This window comes from Colobus angolensis, unplaced genomic scaffold (assembly GCF_000951035.1).
Source record: "Colobus angolensis palliatus isolate OR3802 unplaced genomic scaffold, Cang.pa_1.0 Scaffold186, whole genome shotgun sequence".
NCBI lineage: Eukaryota > Metazoa > Chordata > Mammalia > Primates > Cercopithecidae > Colobus > Colobus angolensis.
Window position 1 is genome coordinate 3,996,649 of NW_012114999.1, and position 14,453 is coordinate 4,011,101.

Consider the following 14,453-nt stretch of genomic DNA (forward strand, 5'->3'; position numbering starts at 1 on the left):
ATACACATTATAGTTTACAAACTGAAACAAAACCCCACAGTTGAAACTATACAGTTTACAAACATTTCTTTCAGAACTGATTGGGAGGCCAAGGCCGAAGGAGACTAGCATAGGCAACACAGCAACACTCCATCTGTACAAAAACAAAAATTAAAAAATTAACTGAGTGTGATGGGCCTTACTTGTAGTCCCAGTTACTTGGGAGGCTGAGGCAGAAGGACTGCTTGAGCCCAGGAATTTAAAGCTGCAGCGAGCTATGATTGAGCCACTGCACCCCAGCCTGGGCAGACAGTGAGACCCTGCCTCTTTAAAAAAAAAAGAAAGAAAAAAAGAAAAGAAAAAAAGAACTGCTTAGGAACTGTGGAAAGTAGCAACAAATACAATCAATGTAGACATCTCAGCAAGCTGTACACAGTCTCAGTCCACTGTGTGAAGTTAGCACCCCACCTTGTGGAAAACAGTAGGTGGTGTTCAGTGGAAGAAAGTCACGTTCACTTTAGAAGAGCTGGTTGATAAATCCTGCAGCCACCAAACTGCCACTGACTCTTATATAAACCAAAAATGCAAAATCCAAAAAAGAATGCAAACCAAAAGAATCCCTATTTGTTAAACTAGCAGCTAAACTTTTGTACTTCCAAAATAAAAGGATATGAGCCTCAAAATATTGGTGCCTATGGTATGTGTTTGGATTATTTCTGTAGAAAATAAGTATTTATTTAGATATTTATACGAAATTAAATATTTCATATTAATAGGTTTTTATGCCCACTGGAGCTTGTATCTCTTCTTAGTTTTGTTTCTAAAAAAAATAGCTATTTTCTAATTGTAACTTTAGAAAATACAGAAAAACATTCAAAGACAAAACCAAAAATCAACCAATATCTCCCTACTCTTTTGAAGAAGCCCCCACCCCACCTAACACTGTAGCTCACAGAGATCCCTCCCACCTCTGCATTCAAAGCACTCATTGTCCTTTATCTTTGATTTAAACACACACACACACACACACACACACACACACACACGTATATGGTTTTAAAGTTCTTCTGGTCTTCTCAGTTTGGTCAAACTCTTTGGGTTATTTATCATTCCCATTGCTTTCTTGGCACCATCTCTTCTGGAGTTCTCTGCCACTTTGCTCTGTTCCCAACTGGTTGCTCTCTAGGATCACCTATGAAGTCTTCACACTGTAACTCCCTTCACTGCTGTCCTGAAAATTCCCTTCGCTTCTCTCCTGGACTGAGGCCCAGAACCCTGAAACCGAGTCTCCCTTTTGGATGCCCCTTATTTTGGTGGGGCACACCCTCTGTAGGAGGGTACATGAGGGATCCATTTGAGACATTGCTCCACTGTACTTCTGAATGCCATTTGGACCTCAAATGTGACTCCTTTTCTTGTTCTTTCTGGAAGTTTTTGGTATCTTCTCTTCATCGCTAGTTCTGAAACTGTAGATGACATATCTTGTGACTATAGTTTCATTGGACTCAGCATAGTCCTTTTATTTTAAAAGTCAGGTTCTTCTATTTTGGAAATTTCCTGGGGTCATAATTTTGTTTCATTTTGAACTTTTCCCATTTTCTTTTCTTTCTGGATAATGGACCTCCAACATCCAGTTTGGTTGTCTAATTTTCCTGCCTTTCTCAATATTGTTTTTTGTTTTCCTTATCCTTTTAATCTTTTTCTTGAGTTCTTCAATGTGATCTTCCAATCTTTCATTGAATTTCTATTGCTGCAATCAAAATTTTGATAGCCAAGGGCTTTTTGTGTTCTCAGTTTTTTAAAAAATAGGTCTCATTCTTGTTTTAAGGAAATAATGCCCTCTCATTTCTTCGAACATAATTGTTTTCATTTAAACTCCCCACTGCTGCTGGTTCCTTTCACTGATGGTTAGTTTTCTCTTGTTTTAGAGGCTTTCCTCAAATGTCTGATAGTCTGTGAATGTTGATTCAACCACTGACTCTCAAGGGCGATGGGAGAGGAGGCCCCCCATACACACTTTACGAGGTGTGGAGACATTTTGGGTTGCCATAACTGGTGGTGGGGGTTGGGGAAGCACTCTTGGCATCTGGTGGATAAAGGCCAGGGATACTGCTAACATCCTGTAACACACAGGACATTCCCCTACCATGAAGATTTATCTGTCCCAAAATGTCAATAGTGACGAGGATGAGAAGCCCTACTTCATATTAAAGAAAAAGGCATTAAAAGGCCGACTGCAGGCTCTGTTCAGCTCTCTACCGCCTCTACTGAGAACTAGTGCAGGTCAGCAGCTAAATGATCAGCAGTGCACTGCCACCTGGTGGCAGGATGAGGGGTTGACATTGCAGAGGAAAGAAAATATGTCTTTCAACACTTGGAGGGGCCCCCCTGGTCCATTTCTGAAGCTTCAAGGAACTTTTAGGGGAGGGAGAGGAAGGAGGAAGGTAGAGAGGAGGAGGAAGAGAAGTAGAAGGAAAGGAGAAGGAGCGAGGAGGGGAAGAGAGGGGAGAGAAAGAGAGAGTTGAAGAGAGAGGAGAGGAAGGAGAGAGAGAGAAAGAGGGGAGAGGGAGAGGGCAATGAGGGAGGAAGGGAGACAGGGAAGGAGGCAGAGAGAGTGCACAAGTGTGTAGAATTTAGGAAATGGTTTTGAATCTGTGCAAAGTGGTTCTGGGAAGTCCCTTTGAATCTGAGGGAGTTTCCAGGTTCCTCTAGGCAAGGGAGGCTGTTGGGTGGCATGAAACACTTTAAAGACCTTTGGATATCGGGATGCTCTGCTTTCAGACATCCCAGGGTTGGTGATGGCAATCCCATTCTTATAACTGCTCAGAACAGCTTTGAAGTCATACTTGATTCCTCTGTTTTCTGCCATGAAATTCTGTTAACTCCACTTTCAAAACTATCCAGAATCCAACTATTTCCGCTTACTCCTGGCCCTCCTGATGCAAGCCACATTATCTCTTGCTTGGATTTCTGCAACAACCTCCGAACTGGTTTCCTTGGTTTCGCTTTTGGTGTATTTGTAACACAGCCACACGAGTGACCTGTGTGAAACAGTATGATTGTGTCACTCCTCCAAGCAAAACTTTCCAATAGGTCTCTATTTTCTTCAGATTAAGAGAGGAAGTTTTTACAAGGGCTTACAAGGCCCTATATCATCTGGTCTTCGCCCGCTCCTCCCATCTCCTCTTCAGTGTCTCTCCTTCCACTCACTCTCCTCCAGGTACCAGGATTACCTGCTGTTGCACCAACATCCAGGAATGTTCCTCTCTATGGCTCTTACAGAGACTTTTCCCTCTGCTTGAAACACTCTTCTCCCAGGAATCCCCATCCTCTTCAAGGCCCTAAGATCAATCACAACTTTTCTACCCCATCAAAATTCCCAGTTCCTCATCCCTGTGCAATCTGCCCCCATAGCACTGATCACCTTTGAAAAGGCTTTACGATTTTCTTCTTCACTATGTCTAGTGTTACTGTCTTCTCATCCAGGTCAAGTGGAGTGAGCTCCATGAGGGCAGACTTTGTGTGTGTTTTTTTGTTCACTTGTGTATCCCAACTATCTATAATACCACCTGGCAAATGGAAAGTAAATATTTATTATTGAATAAACAAAGTTTTTTTTTTTTTTAAAAAAAGCATTAGGATTCTGACACTGCATTATAAATTTTGGAAAACTGAAAATCTTTGTTAAGTTTTAAACATTAGGAACATGCTTCTGTATTTATTTTTACCATATTTAATGTCTCAATAAGATTTCACTATTGGGCCCATATTGATCATTTCCTTTTATTAAAGCTCCTTTCCCAGTGTTTAATATTTTAGGTCTCTTCCTTCATTATTTTTCTGTTAAAGCTAGTATATAAGGAAGTGATTGAGTTTTACGTATTTGGCTTGAATCTGACACTTTTCTGAACTTGTATTACTTGATACTTTTGTTGATTTTGTTCCTAGATATAATTATTTATACAATATATTACTTTATTTCTTCTTTTTCAATGTTTATACTTCTTATTTCATCTGAGGTAGAGGGCCAAAAGAAAACAGTATAACTAAAGGCAGATATTCTTCTTTTGGTTCTGATTTTAGAAAGAAAGAGTGTAATGGACATTGGCTTTTGGCTCTAAGTACACTTTTTCATATTAAGGAAACCATTGACAATGTTAGAATAATGGGTTATTTGTACAAAGCAGTGTTTTAGGAAGCTAAATGTGGACAGCCAGGGATATGAATGTGATTTAAAGAAGACTCGAGTCCAAGTCAGCAGCATGTGTAGAGCTTGCATATACATTGCAAATGTACTGCAACGTATACACTGTATTAGTATACTAATTATATAGTATTAGCATACTGTATGAGTATATTAATAGAATTAGTATAATAGAATTAGTATACTAATAGAATAGTATACTAATAGAATTAGTATACTAATAGAATAGTATACTAATAGAATTAGTATTATATTAATATACTAATTAGTGTTATATTATAATACTACTTCTGTTAGTATATACTCAGTATACCAGTATTGCTGGCTTGAGTAAATTATTGAAAAATATAAATAGAGGGCATAGTGGCCACAACAAAAATAGTTTGGAATATCTATTACATTGGTTTCTACACCATATATGTACACTCCTCACTTCTAGGTGTACTTCAAAATAGGAATTCAATCAACAATCTAGCACAGGAGTCTCCAACCACCAGGCTGTGAACCAGTACCAGTTTGTGGCCTGTTAGGAACCAGGCTGCACGGCAGCAGATGAGTGGCAGGTGAGCCAGCATTACCACCTGAGCTCTGCCTCCTATCAGATCAGCAGCAGCATCAGATTCTCATACAAGTGCAAACCCTATTGTGAACTGCGCATGCGAGAGATCTAGGCTGTGCACTCCTTATGAGAATCTAACTAACGCCTGACGATCTGAGGTGAAGCAGTTTCATCCCCAAACCATCCTCCACCATCTGTAGAAAAACAGTCTTCCACGAACCCGGTCCCTGGTGCCAAAAAGGTTGAGGACTGCTGATGTAGCACAATGCTACAGTGGGCAAGGGTTATGTACTTTTTAAAATAACTTACAGAATAAAATAATACTATGGTATTTAGTGAAAAACTGAAAATGACAGGAAATGGTACATCAATACTACAGTTTACAATCATTTTTAAAGTAAAAAGTAGTCTAGGCGCAGTGGCTTATGCCTGTAATCTCAGCACTTTGGGAGGCTGAGGTGGGTGTATAGCTTGAGCCCAGAAGTTTTGAGACCAGCCTGGGTGACAGAGCGAGACCCTGTCTCAAAAAATAACATAACATATAACATAACATAACATAACATAACACAACATACTTGTATGAACCAACATGGAAAGTTATCAAGGTACAGAATTAAATATTTTTTAAAAGTTGCAGACAATACATAGGATGTGATTTACAAACTAGCCATACCCTGCTCCTTCCAAAAAACACCCAGCACTGTCTCTAGGGTTATATGTATGTGTGTATATATAATTCACAATACTTTGTTATATGTATACATGTAACAGAAGGGGAAAAAAGCACTGGCAGGATATAACTCAAACTGGTACAGTGGTTACTTCTAGAGAGTGGAACTGGGATAGTGACAGGAAACTTTCACTTTTTACTTTGTATATTTCTTTTTTTTCTTTTTTTAGATGGAGTTTCGCTCTTGTCACCTAGGTTGGAGTGCAGTGGCGTGATCTCGGCTCACTGCAACCTCTGCTTCCTGGTTCAAGTGATTCTCCTGGCCTCATTCTCCCAAGTAGCTGGGATTACAGGCGCCCACCACCAAGCCCAGCTAATTTTTGTATTTTTGGTAGAGACGGGGGTTTCACCATGTTGGCCAGGCTGATCTCGAACTCTGGACCTCAGGTGATCTGCCCGCCTTGGCCTCCCAAGGTGCTGGGATTACAGGTGTGAGCCACAGTGCCTGGCCTACTTTGCATATTTCTGTATTGTCCAAAATTTTAAAATTAAGAAAACAACAGGCCAGGCATGGTGATTCACACCTATGATCCCAGAGCTTTGGGAAGCTCAGGTAGGAGAATTGCTTGAGACCAAGAGTTCAAGACCAGTCTGGGCAACATAGCAAGACCCCATCTCTACAAAAAATAGAAAAGTTAGCCAGGTGTGGTGGTGCATTACCATAGTCCTAGCTACTTGGGAAGCTGAGGCAGGAGAATCACTTGAGCCCAAGAGTTTGAGGTTGCAGTGAGCTATGATCGTACCACTATATTCCTGCCTGGGCAACAGAGCAAGATCCTGATGCTTTAAGAGAAAACAAACAATAAATAAAATTTGGAATGTAGAAAAGAGCAAAGCAACAGAAAAATAACCACTCACAGTCCTCCCACAGTTAATTATGGGGCATATTCAATAAAGATTTGCTGAAATTTCCACTAAACATAGTGTCTTGTACAGAATCAGCACTCATTTTGTATTTTTTGATTGAATTAGCAAATAAATAACATTTATTGGGAAAACATAGCCTAATTACAGAGTAGTGGGAGATCTAATTAAGTGACCTGAAAGTGAAGTAAGTTGGCTCTGATTTTTAACCCTTCAAATCAGTTTTCAGCAACTTCTATTGTTGTTTTATATATGAAAAGCTCTATACTTTTTAAAACACAGGTTAAAAAATGTTTTATTCATATGTCACTGAGCTTTTTTTCTTCGGTAATGTGAAAAGGGGCCAAGTCATGCTGTAACAGATGTTACAAGGAATAATAGTTGGTTGTCAAGGGAGGCAGTTAAGAAACAAGGCTCAGATTCAGAAGCAAATAAAAGAATGAACCAAAATCCATACTGCAATGCCCTGAGTCTCATTTCCTTCCACACCTTGGAGGGGTGGATGTCCCTGCTGAAACATGGCCTAACAAGGAGACTATTGCTCTCCAGGAAGAACGCTCTGGTTTGAGTTTTCATTTACCTTCATAGGGCTCTGGTAATTGGCTCTATTTGGAAAGGTTACTCTCCAATTTTTGAATTGGAGAGTAATTCTTTACTTTAGAACTAATCCCAGTGGAAATTACTTTTTCGTTAGTAGGCTTTTCAAGCCTACTAAAGTAATTTCATATAAGTAATTTCACAGTCAAATATCCTTTTTTTTTTCTTAGCTCTCCACTCTTTGCCTTTCTAATTTCAGTTGTTAGTCAAGGGAAGCCTGTTTCTCCTTAAAAAGCTACTTAAACTACTCAGAGAAAGACAGGCTGAAGAGTAGAGTTAAAAAGTTATTAAACCAGGATTATTATTTATCTTTACTCTTGTGTAATCATAAATAAGGTGAATTATGCACCTAAAATATACCATTAAAAAATACACTGATTCAGAAGAATCAGAAGAAATCTGAATGAAGAATTTGTGCAAGAAATGTAGGCCACCTCTAACATTCAATTAATAAAATTATATTAATTTAAAATTTAGCTTAAAATCTGCTGTATATGAATATCTAGCATAAATAGGTAAATACCAACATTAATTTTTTCTTGCATAAAGGCTGTGAAAGGTTATAATTACAAAAAGATAAATAAATGGACATTTAAAAAATATGGGGGCAACCACAGTGGCTCACACCTGTAATCCCAGCATGTTGGGAGGTGAAAATGGGCAGATTGCTTGAGTTCAGGAGTTCGTGACCAGTCTGGGCAACACGGCAAAACCCTGTCTCTACCAAAAATACAAGAAATTAGCCTGATGTGGGTGGTGTGCACCTGTAGTTCCAGCTACTCAGGAGGTTGAAGTGGGAGGATTGCTTGAGCTTAGGAGGCAGAGGTTGCAGTGAGTCGAGATCACGCCACTGCACTCCAATCTGGGTGACAGAGTGAGATCCCACCTCAAAAAAAAAATTATTAAAAAATAAAAAATAAAGGCCAGCCACTGTGGCTCATGCCTGTAATCCCAGCACTTTTGGGAGGCTGAAGCGGGCAGATCACTTGAGCTCAAGAGTTCAAGACCAGCCTGGGCAACATAATGAGACCCTGTCACTAAAAAATATCAAAAATCAGCGCAGTGTGGTGGTGCACATCTATAGTCCCAGCTACTTGGGGGGTTGAGGCAGGAGGATCACTTGAACCCAGGAGGTGGAGGCTGCAGTGAGCCATGATTGAGCCACGGCACTCCAGTCTGGGTGACAAAGAGAGATCCTGTTCCAAAAAATAAAATAAAATAAAAATAATTTTTTTTCTATAAACTAGCAAAAACATTTAGAAATTTATTGGGTAATTCCATATCAGAAAAAGTTATTAACCAAATGACAGAAATTTCCTGTTACTTATATAAGTGATTAATATTTCTAATTTGTATCTTCTGATTTCTGGGAAGCTCTTTGTGTTTTTGGAAGAGCAAGCCTGTGTTGAAAATGTGGATTTTGGCTTCTCACCAGAACCAAGTGTGAATCGATGCCCTTTTATTCCTGAAGCGTTCCAAGCAATATGGATGAGACCTTCTGTCAAAGCACAAAGTGCAGTTACTATTAATGCTTTAAAATGATCCAGATTTTCTGGTTCACTTAAGAAGGCTGAAAACAATTAAATTATAGAGAGATAGTTCAAGGCCTGTAACCACAGGAGTGTTTTCTATAGCCAGGAAATTGCAACTGCCACAATTATAATACATGATTTTAAAAGTGAGGAAAATTGGGGGGGGTGCTATTTACACAAATGGTGCAGAATAGGCATCCACACCAAGGGGACCTCAAAACTCTGACTTTCATTAGAAAATGAATTTGACTTTGGTTCTGAAATAGAATAGCAATATAAACTAGCTATATAACCCCCCTTCTATAAACAGTTTTAAACGCTGTCAGAACTATAACAAAAATACGATTTTATCTGAACCAGAAAGAAGGAAACGGAAGTCCCTAATTGCCACAAACAAGAAGAAAATGAAAAGCGAGCAGACAGCTTGTGACATGAAGGTTTGAGGAGGATGACATGATTATTCCAGACACCTAAGGGCTGGGATTTCAGGGCCTCTAAAGGATGGGGAGGAGAAACGCCTACAAAGGAATAAATTGATAGCTGGTATTTCCAAGACAATAACAGTTCCCCTGTACCTGAAATTTATTAATAGAAGGCCCTAAGGACCAGTTCTTAATCTTCTTATATTTTCTATCAATCAATCCCTGGGTAATTTTTTTTTTTTTTTTTTTGAGACGGGGTCTCGCTCTGTCACCCAGGCTGAAGTGCAGTGGAGTGATCTCCGCTTCCTGCAACCTCCGCCTCCCAGGTTCAAGCAATTCTCCTGCCTCAGCCTCCTGAGTTGTTGGGATTACAAGCATGAGCCACTGTGCCCTGCCTACTCCCTGGGTAATCTTACCTAGTTTCTTGTTTTACATACCATCACCTATACACAGAAGACCCCAAAATCTATATTATGGACCAGACTTGCCTTCTGAACCTCAGACTCACAGATCCCATTGTATTATCTACATCTTCTCTTGTATGTTTACAGATAACCCACAATTACCTCTCCTGATGACCCCTCTAACCTTCCCTGTGTAAGTGGCAACTCCATTCTTCCAGTGGCTCAGGTCAAAAACCCGGGTGCCATCTTCCACTCCTCCTCATTCTCTCACACCCTATATCTTATGTGCCAGGAAATCCTATCAGCTCTGACTTCAAAATATATTGAGAATCTGACTTCTTTCTTCCACATCCCCTGTTGCCATTCCTGGTCTAAGTCATGCTGATCTCTCATTTGGAGTACTGCAATAGCCTCTAAACCCCTCTCCCTGCTTTTGCCCTTCTCCCCTTCAGTTTACTCAGCACCCAAAGTGATCCTGTCAGATCATGTCCCTCCTCTACCTAAAGCCTCCCAATGGCTCCCCACTTCACTCACTGGGAAAAACCATCCAAGTCAAAAAATGACCAACAAGGTCTTAAAAGACCCAAGCCTAACATCCTTGCCTTTACCTCTATGACCCCAGTTCATACTCCCGTGCTTCCTTTGCTTTGGCTGCACGGACCCTCTCACTATTTTACAAACATGCCGGGCATGGCCCCACCTCAGGGCCTTCTTTGCAGTTACTGCTTCCTCTGCCAGAATTCTCTTTCCCCAGATGGCTTAACATCTCACCTCTGTCAGGTCTTCATCTAAACACCACCTTTCCTGGTCACTACCTAAAATTACAAACCCCCTTTAACCCTCTGAATCTTCCTATTCCCTTGCCTTGCTTTATTCCTCTTCTTAACAAGTTCTCACTAACACATTATAAATTTTACCTAATTATCTGGTTTATTATCCTGCCACTAGAATGTAGGTTCCATAAGGGCAGAGATTTTTCTGTTTTATTCACTACTGTATTCCTAACACTTAGTAGGTATTCAACAAATATTTATTGAATAAGTTTGTGAATGCTAAACTTGGTCATGAAGGAAAACTAGAATTCTAATCAAAGGAAGGACAAAACCAAGACATAATTTCAGTTAAACAAACAAAAACACGAAAACTCATCACTTACAGAACTTCCATGAAGGAACTAATGAAATACATAGTTCTGAAAGAAAGAAGTAGAATCCATAAAAACAAGTAGGATACAAGAAGCAAGGGTAAGAAAGAAAATGCTATATAAATACACATCTAAATAAGCACAATTGTATAAAGCAATAATAATGATAACTAATTTAGGAGGTATAAAAACAAATTAGAACCAAAATACTACACAATAATATGTAAGAGGAGAAGGAGTGCTCACAGTGAAAACATTCTAAAAGCCTTGTTTAAGATGACAGCAAGAGGTCGGGCGCAGTGGCTCACGTCTGTAATCCCAGCACTTTGGGAGTCCAAGGCGGGTGGATCACAAGATCAGGAGTTTGAGACCATCCTGGCTAACATGGTGAAACTCTGTCTCTACTAAAAATACAAAAAATTAGCCAGGTGCGGCGGCATGCACCTGTAGTCCCAGCTACTCGGGAGGCTGAGGCAGGAGAATGGCGTGAACCTGGGAGGCGGAGCTTGCAGTAAGCCGAGATTGTGCCACTGCACTCCAGCCTGGGTGACAGAGCGAGACTCCATCTCAAAAAAAGAAAAAAAAAAAAGATGACAGCAAGAATGAGAAAAAAATAAAAATAAAAGCTTTGTTTTTCAGGAGGAGGACGGAGATATTATATTTTTTTCCTTTAGTTACCCACGTTAACAATTTAAGAATAATGTGTAAGGAGCCAGGCGCAGTGGCTCACACCTGTAATCCCAGCACTTTGGGAGGCTGAAGAAGGCGGATCATTTGAGGTCAGGAGTTCAAGACCAGCCTGGGCAACATGATGAGACCCTGTCTCTACTAAATATACAAAAATGACTCAGGTGTGGTGGCACATGCCTGTAATCTCAGCTACTCAGAGGCTGAAGCAGGAGAATCAGTTGAACCCGGGAGACACAGGTTGTACAGAGCCAAGATCGCACCACTGCAGTCCTGCTTGGGCACCAGAGCAAGATTGCATCTCAAAAAAAAAAAAAAAAAAAAAAAAAAAGTGTCTAAGAGAATAGAATAATTTCCATTTCCAAATGAAAGGAAAAGGGGTGAATAAAGACCTCTTCATTAATACAAAGAGAAGGCAGCCCAAGGAAGAAAAACAAAAAGATTCAAAGAAAAAGGTCTAAGTAAAAAGGACAAAATAAAATAGGAGAAAGAAATCTAATGCATTATGTATATGTACCAAACATGCTAGTTAGAAGACAATTCTCAGTTTTGAATTTTTAAAATTCTACTATATGTCATTTATAAAAGACACATAAAAAAATGCAATAACACACAAAAAAGTGAAAATAAAGAGGTGGGAAAATACATACCATGCAAAACACTAACCAAAAGGAAGCTGGTATTTCTATGTTAATGTTAGATAAAATCGATTTTTTTTTTAAAAAGCATTATTAGGGATAAAATGGGTCACTTCATAATGATTAAAAATAACTCACTACGTAGACTCAAATTTGAACTAGAATGCAAAAATATGTACAGAAAGCTGACAAATACAAAGAAAAAAGACCAATTCACAATCACAATTTTTACATACCTGTCTCTTTCTGTTTTTTGGGATTTTTGTTTTTGTTTGTTTGTTTTTAGAGATGGAGTCTCACTCTGTCACCCAGGCTTGAGTGCAGTGGCATGATCATAGCTCACTGTAACCTAGAACTCCTGGGTTCAAGCAATCCTCCTGCCTTGGCCTCCCACAGTGTTGGGATTACAGGTATGAGCCACAGCACCCAGCCCATGCCTCTCTCCTACTGAATAGATCAAGAAGTCAAAACAATTTATAAAGATATAGAAGATGACTTGAACAATGCAGTAAACATTATGGACATATACGGAACTCTGCAACAAACAATAGGGAATATAATTTCTTTTTAAGCACACAAAATGTACTCGAACTCAAACATACTAGGCTACAAAGTAAGTCTTAACAAATACCAATGAACTTCTTTTACAAGAACACATTCTCTGCCCACAATGTCAGATTAGAGTTTCACAAAAAGTCCAGCTACATGTTACTTACAGACAACACATCCAAAAAATAAAAGCACATAGGCCGGATGCGGTGGCTCACGCCTGTAATCCCAGCACTCTGGGAGGCCGAGGCAGGCGGATCACGAGGTCAGGAGATCGAGACCATCCTGGCTAACACGGTGAAACCCCGTTTCTACTAAAAACACACAAAAAATTAGACGGGCTGGTGGCAGGCGCCTGTAGTCCCAGTTATTCCGGAGGCTGAGGCAGGAGAACGGCACAAACCCAGGAGGTGGAGCTTGCAGTGAGCTGAGATAGTGCCACTGCACTCCATCCAGCCTGGATGACAGAGCAAGACTCGGTCTCAAATAAATAAATAAATAAATAAAATAAAAGCACATAAAGGTACCAAGGATAAGAACAGAAAGTTAAGTTAGACACACTGACATCAGAAAAAATATATACTTTAAGAAAAAGCATTTTAAGGATAAAATAAGTCATTAAATACTGTAATAACAAAAAGTTCAATTGACCAGTAGCTTGTAACAATTTTAAACGTAAATGCATGTAATAAAATAGTCTCAAGATACACAAAACAAAACTGACACAACTACAAGAAGAAATTAAACCTACCAACACAGAGGGAAATTTCATCATATCTCTTTTAGTAACAGCTAAGTTAAACATACAAAAGTGCTGTCAAGATCACAGTAGATTTGAACAATACAATTAAAAAGTTTCATTTAATTGTTATATGTAACAGACCATTAGAGAAAACACATTTTTCTCACTGACACATGTAACAACTGACCACGTGCAAGCACATTAAGTAAGTTTCAAGGCCATGAAAAAAATGTCAATAATTAAAAAAAACTGGGTCCTTTACAGGTCAATTTTCTGACTACACTGGAACAAAATAATAAATCAGTTTAAAAAATTATATTTAGAGTTTTAAAACATTTGAAATAATTAAAGGGTTAAAGAAAAATTCATAATGAGAATGTTGTGGTACCAGAAATTAACAATAATAAAAGTGTTACATATCAAAATTTTTGAGACGCTGTAAAATGTTACCTAATGACCAATTTATAGTCATACTTGTATTTGAATAAGCGCTGAAAATTAATGAGATAAAGATACAACCTAAAACACTGGAAAGAGAACAACAGTATAAACATAAAATTAGAAGCAATTACGTTATACAAATAGAAGGAGAAATTAAATAGAAAATAAGATACAACAGAGAAATCAAAAAGCTAAACATAGAAAAGAATATTGAAATTCCAGCCTGGGCAATATGGTGAAACCCCATCTCTTCCAAAAATACAAAAGTTAACCAGGCATGGGGCATGTGCCTGTGGTCCTAGCTACTTGGGAGGCTGAGGTGGGAAGATCACTGGAGCTCTGGAAGTCAAGGCTGTAGTGAGCTGTGACTGCACCATGGCACTCCAGCCTGGGTGACAGAGCGAGACCTTGTCTCAAACAACAAAAAAATGAATATTAAAATTGACAAATGTCTGGCTTCACACAAGCAAAATTAGGAATGGAAAAGGCACAAACTACAGCCACAGCGCGAATGACAAAAATAACAAGAGAATATTATTAATAGGGTTTAGATCTGCGTCCCCACCAAATCTCATGTCCAATTGTAATCCTCAGCATTGAAGGAGGGGCCTGTTGCGAGCTGCTGGGATCATGGGGGTAGAGTTCTCACGAATGGCTGGTCATGATCCTCTTGGTACAGTATAGTGAGTGAGTTGTCACGGGATCTGTTTGTTTAAAAGTGTGTAGCACTTCCCTCCACCCCTTCCTCCTGCTCTGCCCATGTGAAGTGCTGGCTCTCCTTTTGCCTTCTGCCATGATTGTAAGCTTCCTGAGGCCTCCCCAGAAGCAAAAGCTGCTATGCTTCTTGTATAGCCTGCAGAACTGTGAGCCAATTAAATCTCTTTTCTTTTTAAATTACCCTGTCTTGGTTATTTCTTTATAGCAATGCAAGAATGACTAATACAATTATGAAAATATTTAT

At 39.3% G+C, this 14,453-nt stretch overlaps 1 protein-coding gene across 2 annotated transcripts in view; it reads right to left on the bottom strand.

The window, feature by feature from the left end:
- The window catches only part of ALG14 (ALG14, UDP-N-acetylglucosaminyltransferase subunit), a 92,708-nt gene that overhangs the window by 59,147 nt on the left and 19,108 nt on the right, over positions 1-14,453 (bottom strand). The window lies entirely within an intron of this gene.